This window comes from Mauremys reevesii, linkage group 9, assembly GCF_016161935.1.
Source record: "Mauremys reevesii isolate NIE-2019 linkage group 9, ASM1616193v1, whole genome shotgun sequence".
Taxonomy (NCBI): Eukaryota; Metazoa; Chordata; order Testudines; family Geoemydidae; genus Mauremys; species Mauremys reevesii.
This window is the reverse complement of record NC_052631.1, coordinates 13,302,921-13,315,600: the sequence shown is the minus strand read 5'-3', so window position 1 is coordinate 13,315,600 and position 12,680 is coordinate 13,302,921. Positions and strand designations below refer to the sequence as shown.

The 12,680-nt window shown below is 42.0% G+C and overlaps 1 long non-coding RNA gene across 2 annotated transcripts; it reads left to right on the top strand.

Moving 5' to 3' along the window:
• The first annotated feature begins 1,190 nt into the window (after window positions 1-1,190).
• On the top strand, window positions 1,191-9,147 carry LOC120372478. 2 transcript variants are annotated; one of them, XR_005584996.1, is made up of 4 exons: window positions 1,191-1,393; window positions 2,486-2,576; window positions 6,744-6,838; window positions 8,665-9,147. It is a non-coding gene; the product is annotated as an uncharacterized LOC120372478 (long non-coding RNA). The 2 variants fall into 2 exon arrangements; XR_005584997.1 differs by lacking the exons at window positions 1,191-1,393; window positions 2,486-2,576 and adding an exon at window positions 1,923-2,170.
• Window positions 9,148-12,680: the final 3,533 nt, after the last annotated feature.

The following is a 12,680-nucleotide window of genomic DNA, read 5'->3' as shown; positions in this document are numbered from 1 at the left end:
TTTTAACATCCTCACCCAATGTCACTTAGGTGGTGAGATGCTCAACTCAGCACCTTTAGGGAGAGTGAAAGAAGGTGGCAAAAGCAGTCTCTAAAAACTTCATATCCAGGGAAGGAGACCACCAATGCATTAACTGGAAAACAGACATAAGGTGGGCCTCGACATAGCCCTTTGCAAGCCCCAGCATAGGGGCATGCTGTGGACAGGACTGGGAATGGGAGGAGCATGCAAGGTGTAGAGATTCTGGGCAGCCCAGGGGCTGCTGCTGTAACTTGCATAGACCCTAGGAGCTGTCTAAAGTACTCCAGGGCCTCTGCAGTCCCCAGAGCAGCCTAGGAGTAGGAGGGCCTAAAGATAGCTTAAAGGTATTGTAGCGAACACGCAGGCCTTGAGACACACAGCACAGAATGTCAGTCAGGAAGAGTGTGGCTGAGCCAGAAATAGAACCCAGTCCAAAACAAGAGACTGCTCTTTCTTTTCTTATGACGTTCTGCTTCACTCATCATCTATCCTGCGCACTGAATGTGGCAGGGTTACTGGAGAACATATAATATGTCATCATGTATTGTATGCACATAAGAGGGAGGGTCCTTACATGGATCCGGCCTAGGGGAATGCAAAGGTAGCTTAAAGCCATCTTAATGCTCCACTGTTTGCTCCTACACAAGTGCAGGAATGGACGCCCAGATTCACAAAGGTACTTAGGTATCTAAATCCCAGTTTTAGGCATCACTGTGAGCCCAGCTCAGCTGCTGCCTAACCCTATAGGTGCCTAAACTCACTGGGTGCCTAAATTTCTGCTGAAAAAGTTCCTTAGGTGCCTAAGTTTTTGTCTCTGGGCATGTATGAGCACCTGTCTCAGGCCTAAGCCCTAGCACAATCCACAAAGCAGAGGTAGATAGGTGTTCCCCCACCCATATTACCTGTGGGACCTGAGATGGTGGGTGTGCCCGTTCACAATCAAGAAGGAGGAGCAGCTGGTGTAGTGCAGCCTCCTTTTTATCTTTTTGCCCAGTGGTTACAGCACTCATCTAGGATGTGGAAAAACTGAGTTCAGTTCCCCCTCTCCCTGATAGAAAGGATTTGAATAGGGTTCCCCCACCACTTAGGACAGTTCCCTACCATTGGGTTATGGGATGTGGGGGAGGGGTATACATATTTAAATAGGCATTGTGCTAGAGAGAGTGAGAATGACTCTGTAGGCTGGTGGTTAGGACACCCACATAGGAGAAAGGAGACCCACAGTCCTATCCTTAATGACTCTTTAATTATTGATCCAAAGCAGAACAGATTCAACAGGACAGAGGTTAGTGCACTCTCCTGAGACATGACACATTCCTGTTCAAATCCATTTTCCCCCCTCTGTCTGAAAGAGGGGAATTCCACAACCTAGGTAAGTGTGCTAACCACAGGGATACAAGTTATAATGGAGGCACCTCCTCCTCCTCCTCTGTTTCTTGAAAGAAATGACTTAGGCACGTAAGCTGCCTTAACTCCAGCAGAGGGGTTCTCTGCTGGATGTTGCAAGCAGAGATAGGTGCCTTCCTGCAGTGGGATTTAGGTGCCTAACAGAGAGAGAGAGAGAGCGCTTAGGACACTCTTCTCTTATCAGTATCTCCCACTAGCTAGCTTAGGTGGCTCCCTGCCTAACAACGTGGCTTTTGTGCCTCCCATTCTTAGGCACCTATCTCTCCCCTATTCATTGTATAGGGAGCCTGGGAAACAGACTCAGGCTCTATGAAGCCCATTGTTGCTCTAGTCATTAAGTGTTGCATCACCTTTGTAGATCCTGGCCAAGTAACTGAGAATCAGGCTCTGAAGGGTCACTAAAAAAAAGAGTCCAACCTCCACATTCCTTCCTCTGTTATGCTTATTGGCAGGTTTTAGGGATAGGCAGGAAAGAGAGAAGGGTCTGGGAGGTGGGTCAGCTGCATTATTTACCAAGCAGGAAATGAGGCCCAGCTAGCTGCATTATTTACCAAGCAGGAAGCAGAAACTAGAGAATGGTGTGGAAGATGACTGGTTTGGCCTGATTGTGTGGGAAGAAGTAGAAACAGCTGCAGTTCCTCCTCTTTCTCTAAATGAGAATTTGGTGTGTGTTTATAGCTGAGAGTGGCAGGACTATGTTAGTTTGTAGGAGGAGCGCCTGGGATAGTTCCCCTTCTGAAAGGTGGGTGGAACTTACTTATTTGGATGTTCTTTAGAAAGAGAATTAACTTGATCTTTTGTGTTCTGAACCATGGTGTCATGCTTCTCTGTATGAAAACTGGCTGGCTGATATGTCTACTGTTATCATCACCTGCCTTGTCTTCTATTTGATTAACAGAGAAGTAGATGGTAGAACCTCCAATACTGTTTTCTGATGTGGGGATAACATCACTGTGTGGAGAGTTGAGAGCTAGGTAACAAGTCTCTGCAAAAAAAGTAATGGTTTTACTCAGTCCTTCCTGAAGGGTGCTCATGCATTATTTTTTTTTGTTCCTAGTAACTTCTGTATATAATCTGAGGGACCACAAATATTTCCAGAGAGAGAGAGACTATGGATCAATAACTTCTGATCTCACAGGATATTGTTGGTAAGAACCTGATGCTTCAAAGAGCTATGTATCTTCATTTCTTATTGAAGTCAATATGAGATGAGGGTGCTCAGCTCTTTACAAGATCAGGTACCATTAGCATTAGTATCAGGACAGGCAGCTGTCTAAACAAAAACACATTGGCATACTCTTTCTCCATAGAAAAATCCCTGAGTGTACTAAGCTTAAATCCCCAAAAAGAATATTCTTCCTGAGTGCAGAGGAAAGGCCATTAAGGAGATATACTCTGTATAATGAGCTCAGCTAAAAACTAATAAGAACAATATTGATTGGAAAGGACAATGTGAACCACCCAAATCAAATTTTGCCCACCAAAATCAACCAAGAATTTCTGTAACCAAGTGGTAAGTGTCTTTCACAGACAATGGAAAAGTAGATTGATTATCAAAGCAGAGGGAAAGTAAGTGTGGTAGCTGTTTTACTCCTGAGAAAAGAACAGGAATCCCAGCAGTTTAGATGGAGAATGGACAAATTACAAATGACCCAAATGAGATCAACTGGAGACTTAAAAACTACACTGAGAAATTACACTTCTCCAGGACCTCATTTAACTTGGTAGTAATTAAAACCTTCTTGCAGAATATTTCTTAACCTGAAATCTGCAGATGCATGGATGTTTGAAGCAGTGATAATACAACAAAAAGACAAACCACTGTTGCCTCATTACAGACAGGCAAAGCTGCTAGGCCACATGGTCTTCGGATAGCTACATACCCATGACATGCTGAAGATATAACCCCCACCCCACCCCCCACAGAATCTTTTTTTTTTTTTTTTTTAAATCAAAGGCTTCCTGCCTGCTCAAATTTGGCTTCCCTTCTCTGTGGGTCAGGAAAAATAGGCCAGTGATTGGCACTAGTCTGGGACTTGAGAGGCTTCCGGTCAATTCCCTGTTCTTACACAGGAAATTGTGTGTGACCATGCGCAAGTTACTTTGGTGCTGTGTTTCAGTTCCCCATCATTAAAATGGGCATAACAGTATTTCCCTTCTTCTCAGGGGTGCTGTGAAGATAAATTTTTTAAAGATTCAGGTGCTCCGATATTATGGTACTGGAGGCAGTATATATCCATAGAATTGCACATGTGAACTCTGATCAGAAAATTCTAGCCAAAATTATTCCCACCCCTACAGAAGCAAGCAACGTAATTGGGCACTTAAGTTATCTATTAGCAAAACATGAACAATACTTTTTGCAGTGACATGTCATCTAATAAGCATTGATTTAATACTATTTTACCTTGGCTTTCTTTTTTCTGGATGTATATCCATTTCTGCCTGATATTGATATGCAACTTTTGTGAAACCAAATAGTGTATATCAAAGAGTGCTCTGGATTGTTTTGGGGGTGATTTTTTTTTAAATAAGGTTTTCAGAAGTGTAGAAAATCCATTGCTCCAATTGAAGTCAATAGAAACTGCAGGTTCATAGCACTTCTGGTAAGTGGTGGTGGTTGTGAGGAATAGTAGGATGATTGTTGAAGAACTGTAGCAACTGAGCGGTAGTACTGTGGGCTTTCTGCCTGAGAAGGGCAGATGCATGCAGAATGCCTCAAAGGGTGTGAGGGGGAAAGGTTGGGCATGACTGGACAGCTTTGAACATGATGCAGAAAGCTGTAGCATATACTCCAGCTACACCGACCGCTGGGCAGTTAGCCCTGTGCCTCCTGATCACCTGCTATGGCAAAATCTTGATCCAGCTGGGAATGTCAAGTTTATGTAGCCACGTTAACCACCCTTGTGGGTACGGAACACAAGTGATTGCATTCAGACTCAGCCTTAGCTATACTATAGTCTTTAACTCAAATAGATAGCTACAGAGACATTGTGCCCGGTAGGTACCAACTGAATAGCATCACTCATTTAAAAACAAAATCTACATAGTCGATGCTTCCTTTTCATTTTAGAGTAGTAAAATGATCTTGGCACAGGGCATTTCCTTGGGATTAATGACAGCCTGGGGTTAATGGCCCTTGGCTGTGCTGTGAGCCATCAACTCCTCCCAGCTGGTCATTAATCCGCAGGAAATGCCCATGCCAAGATCATTATTGCTTTATTTGGGTTCTTTCAGAGCTGAATTCAGGAACCCACACTGCTCTAATGTGTGAAAGCCTGCTGCTTTTGTAATATTTAGAGCCTTCTGTAGTTCATTTTTTTCCTGAACTCATCTTAAGTTTCCAAATGTTTCACATAATGGAAAGGGCCTGTGGTGCTCTGGGTCCTTTTGAAATATTGTTTTTTGTCAAACAACCACTAAAAAGAATGCTAACATATCTTATGCAACACAAATAAAACCCCTCGAAACCAAGCTTTTTGTTTGAAGAGACCTCAGGGGTATGTACCACTCCAGGAGTAGCTTGACAGTGACTCAGAGGACTTCCCCCTACACCCCAAATCACAGTTCATCCTCAGCTTCCTCCCAGGAGGTGGTATACTATCCCCTGCCCTGTCCAGTGGGTGGAGTTGGAGCAAAGACTACACTTATTCCCTGTCCTGCTCCTGACCACTTGTCCTGAAGAGGGAACAAATGGATGACTAGCTTCATATATTCCCATGTGCCCAGACAGCACCTGCAGGGATGTAAAAGGGAGTTCTTAGTCCTCTTTTTTACTTCCTTGTGTGTAATTCCCAGATAAGTTGTTGCTGCTGTTGGTGCTTGTGTGGGTATAGTCACGGTCTAGCCCTATTTGACTTTGTATCCAAATGAGACCCCTGATCTTGCAATGAGTTTCCTTCATTGGAATGGCTTCAGCTTTAAATCATTGTGTGAAATATCTTTTCAAGGCAGAATGGTGAGAGGCTGTTATTTCTATACAAGATTTTGTAATATAGAAACTACAGGAGAGTGATGCAGGTCAGGTGTGTGAGAGAGCCTAACTTGATCTGGATGCTTCGCCACCATTTTAGTTGCAAATGTTATAGAATGTGCAAGGACAGCATGATTCTAGCCAGCTTTTGTGTGACTTCTGAGAGCGCGTTGTCTGAGATGCTTTTGGGGGAGAGTTCTAACATGGTTGGGTTTTTTTTTTTTGGTTTGCTTTTCTTTTTAATGCAAAAAAGAGGTGGTGGTGGGGATTTACATATGAATTAGAGCCAAATTTTTCAGAAGGGCTCTGCTCTCACCACTGAGCCAGATTTTCCAAATAGCTCAGCTTGCATTTAAGTACCAAAACAGGTAGCCAGACTTGCAGAAGGGCTCAGTGTGCTGGCTGCCCATTGGGCAAATAAGGCTATGAGCATCACAACAGGTGCTAAACATACTGGAAAATCTGTTTTTGTATTTTGGTGACAAGGCGTCATGGAGTCCCCGGGCGATGCTTTGGAACTGCTCCCCACAAAGCCAGTCAGGACTTTGGGGAGCCTCCTCTCTCTTGAGGCAGACTGTCTTCAGGGCAAGAAGTTCACATGGCTTCACCTTCCTGGGTCTGACCTTGGAGCATGAAGCATATGCCCCTCCGTGTGCTTTCCACAATGAGTCTGCCCGGGCAGGGTCCTGGGGAAGCCAGAGGCTCCTGCACGCACCCCCACTTCACAGTCAGACGTGACTCTTAGCCAGCCAGTAAAACAGAGGTTTATTAGATGACAGGAACACGGTCTAAAACCGAGCTTGTAGGTAAAGAGAACGGGACCCCTCAGCCGGGTCCATTCTGGGGCCCAGCAAGCCAGACAACCCTGTCTGCACTCACTTCCTGTCCCCAGCCAGCTCCAAACTGAAATTCCCTCCAGCGGTCCCACTCAGCTTTCCCCCAGCCCCTCCCCCACCCTTTGTCCAGTTTCTTGGGCAAAGGTGTCACCTGGCCTCCAACCCCCTTCCTGGGTTCTCATGTTACGTCCTCAGGTATCTTCCCTCAAGGAAAGTCTCCCATCTCCCATGCAGACAGTCCCAGCCAAACTCCCCTGCAACCTTCCCAGGTCAATACTCCCCACTCAGTATTCAGAGGAAACATCAAGAACAGTCCCACTTCCTCGCACTAGGTAGCCGAGCTATCTGGAAAACCTGGCTCCCTGTGTACAATGTATCCTGGTCGTAGAGTTCATTTCTTCCAAGTTATGCATTCTAAAGATTCTAGAAAATATCAGTGTAAAGTGTGTATGTGTAAAGTTGTGAATTTTCTCCTTGTGTTTTTTTTTTTTTTTTGTATCCTGCAGGCTGTTGACATTTTATGCTTTGAATTGATAATTCCTTCGGAAGAAAGAGCTGGCATAATTTATATATCTGTTAAAGTCAAAAGACTATTTGTGAGGTAATATTAATTCACCAATGGACTGGACAAGAAGATATAGAATCTTAAAGCAGAAGGACTTAGACAAAAATAAAGCCATAGTATTAATTACTTTGTCTAGTGCCTGTCTTCACTAGCTTCGTATTCCTATCTTTAAAAGAGGGAAATATTTACAGCATATTTCAACAAAAGAAATTCTGCCACGCTTTAGCTGGCTGCAAATATCTCCTTTAATTTGGAGCAACAAAATGGGAATGACTTGGAGCAGGTTTGGAAACTTTTGTTATATTTTCACAGATGGTTTAGGGGACATCTTGCATCTTTTGAAGAAGAAATGCAATGGGGTTTTTGAGAATTGGAGAAACCCCAGTTTTAAGAGCATTTTTCGTTCTCTCCTTTATGGATTCTTCTCTGTCTACATGTATGGCATGTTAACTATATGCCCACAGACACCTGCTTTTGTGTGTGTGTGTGTGTGTGTGTGTGTGTATATCTAACCTCCTTTTTTCACATTCTCTCTGGGGCACTCACTGTTCTCTCACTATATTTTCTTCTCTCACCAGTACCCAAACTGTATGATGTTCTTTCTCTCATGCACCCTCCCTCTTTCTCCTCCTGAGTCCTACAGTTATTCTTGTCTTCCTTCCTCATTTTGAAGCTCCATCTTTGTTTTGTTTATAAGGCCAGACTCTTATTTCTCCCTGTCCCGACCTTCCCTCACTTCTATGTATCATACATCTCATCGTCTGACACTATTGTAGTTGTGCTTTACTCTGCTCAACCAGTCTCGACAATGCTGTCTTTGTCACAGAGCTCAGCCAACCTACTACAATTTGACAGGCTGGTTTGGGTTGGAGGAAGGAAGAAATGAGTGAGTGAACTATCACGAAAAATTCTTCCTTGGCAGCCATGAATAGGGAAATGGAACATCAGTTCGGACAGGTCTGCTTCTCCTGGGTAGTCTCAAATTCAGAATGTTCTGTTGGTTTCCAAATCCTCCAGCACATATTTATGTAGCTTTGTTCTGTACCGTCGGTACATAATAAACAGTGTAAATCAGGTTTGTGAATTCTGGGTGACACACACCCAGTGCTGTGACTAAAGAGCACATCCATCTCTTTTTAAACTTTGGATGGGCCTGTTTACCTTTCTGGCCTGCACGTGGCAAGACTTGACTTGTGTCACACTTGGCTTCTTTGTTAGGACCATCTTTATTTTTATTTTTGAATTTGCCTTTTTACAATAGTGACAACCCGGTAGTTACAGTGGGACTACCTGTAGCATAAAGTACTGCACAACCTGTCTAAGGGTGGTATAATCCAGCTTTATGTAAGGAAACAATTGATGTGAGGTAAGGAGGCATAGATTATTTTGCCTAATTCAAGGTCCGATCCAAAACTTCTTGTAATCAATGGAAAAGACTCGTATTGACTTCAGTGGCCTTTGGATCAGGCCCTGAGATTTTAAAGTTGAGGCATCCTGGTTTACAGGGCTACTCACAGAACTGGGAGTTGAGAACTCCATGGTATGAATCCCATCTCCCATACTGAAAAGCAGTGTGGCCTTACGCAAGTCACTAGAATTCTGTGTTTGTCTCTCTGAGAAATGTAGATGATGATGCTTGCTGCAGTATGGGATGTGGGGAGAGGGACCAGCATGTTTTCTTGTTCTGTTGTGAAGGGGGGGAATTGTTAGTCATGGCAAGTACAACTTTTCAGTGTTGAGATACTCAAATGTTACTGTAGTTATCACACATGTATTTAATGATTCTGAATATTTTTTGATGAATATGTCTTGGTGAAATGTTCACATTTTTGGTGCTGCCTTTTCTTTTTTTTTTTTCTTAGATGTTTTGTTTTCTCTCTCTTCCCCCCCCCCCCCCCCCCGTTGTGAGGCTTCTTTGGATCAATGAGAACCACGCATAGCATGCACCTCTGCTCCTGGAAATGCTACAGAGAGTGTAAGATTTGAAGACTCCTCATGAGTCCAGCTCAGCAGAGATTGTCAGGTTTGCAGAGTCCTCATGAGTCCAGCAAAAGACAAGGAAGACTTTTTAATGGATGGAAGAGATCTTGGATCAAGTATGGATACAAACTGACCCAGATCTTTGGATCCAATGTGATTGTTTGACTGAAGCTGGGGATGATGATGATGATGATGGTATTTTTACAAATCAATCCTCAAATCCCAGTGTTGGGGCCTATTCCTGTCATCGTTACTTAGACAAAACCTTCTTTTGAAGCCATTCTCTGGATCCAGTGAATAAAAGCTGCTAGATTGTCCCCCTAGAAATCTGTTCAGGAGGGACCGTCTCTTCAGCATGAGAATTACTAAGTTGATCTAAAAAATAAATACTGACATAGCAGGCAAATTGAAGCTTATTGACACTTGTTAGATAAATAACAGCATTATCACTACTAGGTTCAATCTCCTTCCTGAATGAATGATAGACACTCCTGTTGCTGTGGGAAGAGAGGATGCTCCAGACTGCTCCATCTCCTGTGCTGCTGGTGACTTTCCATACCTATTTTTTTAAATAAATAATTGAAGCCAGACATTAATTCAGAAGAGTTGAGATTAGAGTGCATGCATTAGAGTATCCATCTGCTACAGTGTGAAAATAATGCTGTAGAGTGCAAGATAGTAGGAGGGATGACAGCGCTGACTTTCTACATATCTAAGGAGATAACAGTGGGGGAAAAATGATCTTCCATTTGTAAGAAAATGGTGTCCTAATTAGCAGCAGGGTGAGAAGAGATCAAGTATTCTCTCAGTTTAGTAAAGTCAAGTCATCCATTTGTAGACGTGTACTAAAGAAATGGAGCGCAGTCAACCACCTTTTGGGTTGAGAAACATCATTTTCCTTTGGAATTATTGTCCCTCCTCCTGCCCCCCGAAAGGCTGCTCTTTGGACTTGGGGGTGACAAACGGTATTTTGCGGGGAGGAAGGATGTAAGAGAACATCAGAAATAGGGTATGACTCTGCTTAGATTGAAGCCCGGTTTGGAACTTGCCAAAACATTTGTGAATAATGTTGAAAGTACTTGGCTCTGCTCCTGACCAGCTTAGTGGTACCCAGTTAAAAGAATTCTTTACATTCCTAGGACCCCGATGCTGCAGAATGCAGAGCCCACCTTAAGCGCACTCTGGACTTCAGTAAGAGTAGAGGACACTTAGATACTTGCAGGTAAAGCTCAGCAAGTGGCAGCATTGCAACCTCCCTTTATGCAGTGGGTAAGATTCACTGCAGTGTGAAGGCCTCATGAGTTTAGGGCACACTTACATTGACTGGCAGTTTGGAGTAAAGGGGTTTGCATAGCAATGAGCACTAAAGTGCTGGACCGTAACTCCCCCATGTGGACATTACAAGTGTGAACTTAGAGGTCTTGAGTGGTGTGTAATAATAGCAAACTTGGAAAAGTCTAAAATGTAACCTAAAGTTTAAAAAAATAAAACTGTAATTTTCTGTTCCTTAGATTTCATTTGTGTGTTGTCAGCCATTCTGCTCAAATATTTGCTTTGGCTTCACTGTTTTAGACATCAGACTTGGGTTCCAAGGCTATTTAATTATTTATCTCTTGCTGCTCCTAGGATCTTGGTCATTTTATTAAATCTGATTATTTTTTCACCTTTTTTTGTCACCTATAACAGATAACACAGCTGTTTTCATAAGTGTGGCTTGCAGCAGTATTGCATTTGAGGGGCTGTTTGTTGCTGTGTTTAATATGTTGTCAAAAAAGTTGATAGAAAATGATGGCAGCCTTATTAAAGGTAGCTAGCAATAATCTCCTTTGTGGGCTGCAAATCATATTTTTTTTATTCAAATTTTACTTTAAACAAAGGGTTTGAAGTGTTCATTTTAGAGTTAGTGTTATTAAGGTCATATTCAAAATTGAGTTAGCTTGGGTTTTGTGATGGATATAATTCAAATATTATTTGTGATCACCTTGTATTGAGCTGAAACACAGTGGCTATATCTTTTTAGAGAAATGATGATGTTTCACTTCACTTCCAACTCTTTTGATCTATATGGCCACTGTAGGCCCTTTAACTAAGAACATAGAGCCTGACTCTACCACCACTGAAGTCAATAATGGGGACGTGACTCCCATTGATTTGAGAGCAGGATCGTGTACTGATTTTTATATAATTTTCTACAATGATAGTACATTCAAAAGGAAGAAGGCTTTTTAGAAGAATGTAGCAGAATATTACTAAGCATTTATTTAAGGATTTAAAAAAAACTTGGATAATAAAGTTATTTTTAAATTCTGTTCAGTATTTGTCTTGGTTGTCAGTCACAACTACACCTTTTAATTGGTGATGTCAATAAAAAGATTGAGGCTACAACACTGATTTTATGAGTGGGGTTTCCAAGTAAATGAATGATGTTTTGTCAGGCTTGTTAATCAGATACTGCCATGGTGTGTGTGTGTGTGTGTATATATATATATATATATATATATATATACGTGTATCTGTTGCTCAGTTTCATTGATTTCAGCAGAAAATTTATCATTCTCTTTGAACTGTGCAATATCATAGGGAAAAAAAGAGACCCTTAGCATTTGCAGGCGCATGATACCTGGAGAACTCCGTTTGCAATCATAACAAGAAGCAGCCATGCCCAGGAGACATCACTCCTGGACCAAGAAAAATGTTTGCCAGTAGGCAATATATAATGAAAAATATTTGTCCTCTTCCTGAAAGTGGGGCATTGGGATGCAAATAGGACAGCTGTATTCTTTAATTGCAGCTGGATTAATAAAACATAATTTTTTTACAGCCTTGTTGCAATATACCACTGGGGAATACATTTTATTACCACTTTGGGTGTCTTTTAGTTAATCAATTCATGCATTTTGAGCATAAGTGTTTGGCTTCAAATCCCAGATACAAGTTTATTAAAAATTGTAATAGTTCTTGGAGACTATAAAATGAAATGAAGTGCACAAAATGTGCATTTCTAGTGCTTGAGTTTAAAACCATTTTTACATGACTAATTTCAATATTTCTAACTTAAGAGTTGTATTGAAATAATTATTAAATATTTAACCAACCAAAGATCTAATATATTGTACATGAATTCAGAGGTTTTTTGGTAAAAAACCCTGTTTATATTTGTTAAAATAGGACCAAAATGACACTATGAAGAGTCCTATAATAATTATAAAAGCTTGAACAATGTTTATGCAAAGCTATGACATTACCAGAGAGTAAAACAAATTTAATTGATGTTAGATGCACAGAGATCCAAATTAGCCTGATAGGATTTGAGTGCAAAAATTGCCCATCCTTGGTGAAAAATTGCTGAGAGACCCTCTAGGGAAAACTCAGATGTTGCTGATGATTCAGTGGTAGACTCTTTCCTCAGAGCCAGAATGGAACCAACACCTTATTATATTGGGAAGAGATGCCATTTTCCTTTCTGTGAGCAAGCTTATTGAGAAACAAGGAGAACCCTTTGAAAACATATCTGTCCACAGCCAGTATCAGGGCAGTCAGGTTTCAGGGCAGGATACGGACAGAAACAACAGTGGTGGTGCTGATCCATGGCAAACATCCATGCTCATACTCCTGGATCTCTCCTCAACCGTGGCTTGAATCCTTCCTCGAGTTCTGTGCTCTGATCATAAAGATGGACAACTTCAGTTCTTTCTTCCCTCATTGCTCTCACCTATGCAGTACCACTGGGTTTTATTCTTTCCCTTGTACTTCTGCAGTAGTTGTGTGCAATTGGTATGAGAAATGGAGAAACTAAATTGTCTCTGATGCCACCCATATGTAGACCGGATGCTACTCTCTCTTCTTCAGCACCTTGGCTAATACTGCTTTTGCCTAGCTACCCCAGTGTCTGAGATCC